At 28.3% G+C, this 4,806-nt stretch overlaps 1 protein-coding gene across 2 annotated transcripts in view; it reads left to right on the forward strand.

Moving 5' to 3' along the window:
* The window catches only part of LOC106681750 (uncharacterized), a 186,304-nt gene that overhangs the window by 136,588 nt on the left and 44,910 nt on the right, over positions 1 to 4,806 (forward strand). The window lies entirely within an intron of this gene.

Raw genomic sequence — 4,806 nt, forward strand, 5'->3', positions numbered from 1 at the left:
GAACAGACAGTATAAAAAATGTATATATAATAAATTAATTTACAAAATAAACGGTACATTTAATTGAGTTTATGATAGGTTTATAAATATTATGACACTATCACTTTATATTATACAATATGAATAATACAATAGAAAAAAAACAAGAATTGTGGAAAATATATAACTAAAAAATATAAATTTGGTTCATATTTTGTTAATAAAAGGTTAATGCATTAATATTCGAAAGTTGAAGTTTTTAAAATATTATAGATTAATAAATATCGCTCATCTGTAGCAACAGTGACAGAACTCAAAAAATGAATATTAGTATAATGCAATATTATTTAGTAGATAATGGTATATTCTACCATTAGTACTTCCCTAAATTAAAAAAAAATTTTTTTTGGTAAAATATAAAAATTTTATGGTATTGTAAGGTTTATTTTTCCCAAACGTTAGAGTTTTGAGTTGTCACTTGTGGTTAAACGTTATACGTTATATTAATTAATTAACATACTCATGGAAATGTCTAATTCTTTTACATTACGGATTTTCTTCATTTGTGTTGTTCCTATATTATAAATTTGAACAAATCTAAGATAGATAATTAATTGCTTATTTAATGTCTTTGTCACGACCGCCCAGTTCGCTGAAGACTTCTCTTGAGAGTCAACAACTCCTGTAGGGAACCTTTTGGCGGGAGGCAGACAGGGAAAGTTCCCCTCCGGTAGGGAATGATACAGCAGTTGTGTTGGCACTACAGGCCACACTTACTACAGACTACTACGAAGGCCCGGACCGGTTTGCTATTAGCCATGAGGAAAACATTGGCTCTACTACGGGGTCCAAAGGTGAAACTTAAGCTGACCTTTCTCCGATCCGGCTTTTAAACAGCTCGCTATATCTGATTTATAGGCTCTGTCTCAGGGTTTCGAAATTTTACCGCGACACTCCAGGCCCATGGCGTCAGATGTTGTGCAAAGGATACATTAGTTTTTATTTTGTATTCCCCTAGTTGAGAACGAAGAATCTTCTTCACAACACTGCAAATCTCATAAATCTGATGATGGGAAATGACGACGTATTGCTCTCTTATTAAGTCTGACAGATGGTTTGCAAGACTTGTAATAACAAGATAAACTATAATAGGAAGATTTGTTTAGAGGAAGGAAACAGTAGGACTCTAGAAACTGACAGAGGTTGCAAACCCGTGCGTATTGAAATATGAGGCTTCGATGGACGGGGTTAAAGATCAAACCGAGGATTTTAACGATCACTTAAAATATATAATTCTCTTTTTACCATCTATTATTATACCTCAACAACATACCTATCCATTTTCAAAACACCATAAAAAAACCTTTGATCAGCGATTTAACATGGAATAGTCACATTTTCTAAATAACTCAAAAAACCGTCCTTAAACAAAAGTCCCGTGATTCAGTTCCTCGAAGTACACGTCATCTCCTTGGCACATTTATATATCAAATTCTAATAACAAAAAACCTTCCTACACCATTGACCTCCTTACCATACGTTTATCCATTCAGCTATTAAACACAAGATCCCAACTTACCGATAGCTAACACATTTTGGAACCCCTTATCTATATCCATCCGTAAAGCTTCCTCCTTCACCTCATTCAAACATTAAATATGTATCCATCTCCTAGACTATCAAACTTCCGTGAACTTTTAGCGTAAGTTAATGTAGCAAGACAAAATCTGCTAAAGCTGTTCATAATTTTTATTCCTAGTTGACAAAGTGTCTCAGAATAAAGATTGATTTTTCATTTACTTTCATATAGTGAATGATTCCCCTTAAAAAGGTTCTGGAATATTACCCTTAACTGTCATTAACTAAAACGTTTTTGCTTAGAAAAGGTTCTCTCTGATATGATCTTATTGGTGCTTGGAATGAATCAATCCTTAATCATTAATGACAGCTCATTTGGGCGCCAAATTAGGAAAACTGTTAGTTTGTTCAAAGGCATTACTTTTTTTTTCTTTTTTTGTTTGAAAAATGTATTTTGAAACTTCTTAAGGGAAAATCCTCAGTTTATATCTTCCAAAACTTAGCTATCGTGAAGCCCCTCAAACTGGGGTAAATCTTGATCACTAGGTAGATTAGATGTTTCCTAGTTATGTCCGGTTCTTAGGTATCTCGGTCATATATGAAAATTCCTAAGCATTTAGATTTCACTGTCTCAAAATATTAGTAAACAAAAAATTAAAATTACAAACACTGTGCATTGCAATTTTTTTTATTGTCAATTATGAACCTTTTCATTCGACGAAGAAAACTATTAACCTCTTTTGAGGTTGCACATTTGAAGATTCATATAATCCGGGTGCACAGCATGTATTTTATTATTTGCTATTTACTGATATGATAGAATAATTAATTTAAATAATAAATCATCTGTTTTTAAATAATATAATTTATAGCGTTTTATATTTAACATCATGATTTTATTGATGATTATTTTAATTATTATATTAAATTCATGTTAATGGTTGCGAATAATTATTATCAATTAAGAAACTGGTATACTTTTCAACTTCTCACGAACTGATTTCGACAATCTAATTAGTTGTTGACACATGTTAAGGTTATCAGTGTTGACATACTGCAAGTAACACACCCGCTTACTGCGATAAGCTTCGTTCTGCTCGGTTTACTACGAGTACATTGCATAATCTACTGTATGTATATGTCCCCTATTAAATTAAAAACACAATTTGAAATTATTACCCTTATTAATTACCCTTACAATATTACTTTTTTTCATTGGATTAGATGGATTTTACAGTATTATTATATACTTTCACTATTTTCTTACAATACAATGATAAATAAAACTATGACATGTATTCTAAAAAATTACATAAAATAAAACTGTTAAAAATTTATCTCCTTTATTATTTATATGTATATTAAAGGATTTTTTATGTTAACTTTTCTATAAGAAGAAACAACTTTATATTTTATTGAATCTAGCCTAGGGTTTGCTCACTAGTTGTTGCTTCATTAATTTCTGTCTCTAAAAAAAATTAAATCATTTAATTATTAGAAATTATAATTTGCCAGAAAGATAAATTAAATTTAAAAAATCTATTTAATATACCATATTTCATACAAAAAAAAAAATCGAAACGGAAACGTTCACTTGAAATAAATAAAAAATATAATTAAAAAAAATGTGTGTAATACATATGGTCCCACCTATTATTGTTACTCCCATTATATCAAACCTATACACCACGGTGCTTAGAAATAAAAAATATTTTGTTAAATTTTGATCCAATAAATATTAAGTTTTTCTTTCTTATCATTTCCATTAAAATTAAATAATTCTTTTTTTCTTTTAATTTGTGTATGTCAATAAACAAGATAGATTTTGAACCATTTTATTTGATGACATATTTTTTACTAATTTTATTTGTCGAAATAAATGTTATATTTATTATTGTGTTGTAATAAATCAATGATTTGTGAAACAATTAATCGACGTTAAATCTTCCGAACTGGTTAATTGATTCCTAGATTTTGGAGATCAAAAACTGAGATACCCTGTATAATTCTTATTCGATTTGATCAAATTATCTAATAAACCAGAATTTTTTCTATTCAAATATACTTGTTTTTTGTTTTTTTTTAGCTTTGCATTCATATAGAAAAATTAATAATGAAAGTTTCCTAATTTTATGTTTTGGATATCAAGAAAAAAACATATTGGGTTAACTCCGCATCTATCCTGAGTCTAATTCTTATGACGGGTCGAACACCTATCATTATGTTTTAGTACTCCAAAATTTTTTCAATTTTGGTTAGAAATTAGGTTTATTACTTTTATTAATCATAAGTTCAGGCATATTTAAAAATGCGTAATATTTAGAATAGTATTGAAATTAAATTTTATTCTGGGTCTATGTCTTCAGAATGACTGTAATTAACTAAAACAAAACACATCTTACTAGAAACTGAAATAATAAAAGTATATCTACAATAAAAAATATAGACCAGAGAAATTAATTAGATCGAAAATGGGCTCTGCTTGAAAAAAATATATGTAAAGCTTGTAATTGTTTTAATCGATGTATTCTGCTTCTAACAGGAAGGAAACTAAGTGTACCCCGATTCCGTGGTCCTCGAAAAACATCGAAATTGTCCACCTTTTTTTACTATGTATAAAATAACGCAAATACTAAACATTTTATTTTTAAAAAATATTATATTATAAAATTTAGAGAATTAAATTCTGCGTCGAATGAAGTTTTTTGACATTTTTGAATTGTTTCCATTTTGTAAACCTTGCTTTTCAATCGCTCAGCGATAAATCTTATTACAAAAATGTAATCTACCTGGAATTGAAAAATCTGGCATTTACTTGACTATCGCTTAAAAAACACAACTTAAATTGTAATGTCATGGTTGTCATTCGAAGTATAATTTAATTCTCTATGTGTTATAATGTAACAACGTTTTCAATATTTTTTTAAATTTGTAAGTTATTTTAAATATAATAAAAAAAAAGTCGAAAAATTTCGATTAGTTTTGAGAGTATAGCTTAAAGCTTACCATGAAAATCGAGGCAAACTTAGATCCTTCTTATTAATATATCGATTAAAATAGTTTCTAGCTTTACCTAAATTTTTTCAATCAAAATTATAATTTTACTGGGCTAATATATGAGAAAAAAATGAAATGTAAAAAAGAAAATAAACGAAGAATGTATATTAAATAAAAGAATATAAAATAACCAATTAATTCATATGGAGCACTAGGCTAAGATACGCACATATAAATATATAATTCATATTA

This window comes from Halyomorpha halys, unplaced genomic scaffold, assembly GCF_000696795.3.
Source record: "Halyomorpha halys isolate HHAL.00 unplaced genomic scaffold, Hhal_1.1 Scaffold363.1, whole genome shotgun sequence".
Classification (NCBI taxonomy): Eukaryota; Metazoa; Arthropoda; class Insecta; order Hemiptera; family Pentatomidae; genus Halyomorpha; species Halyomorpha halys.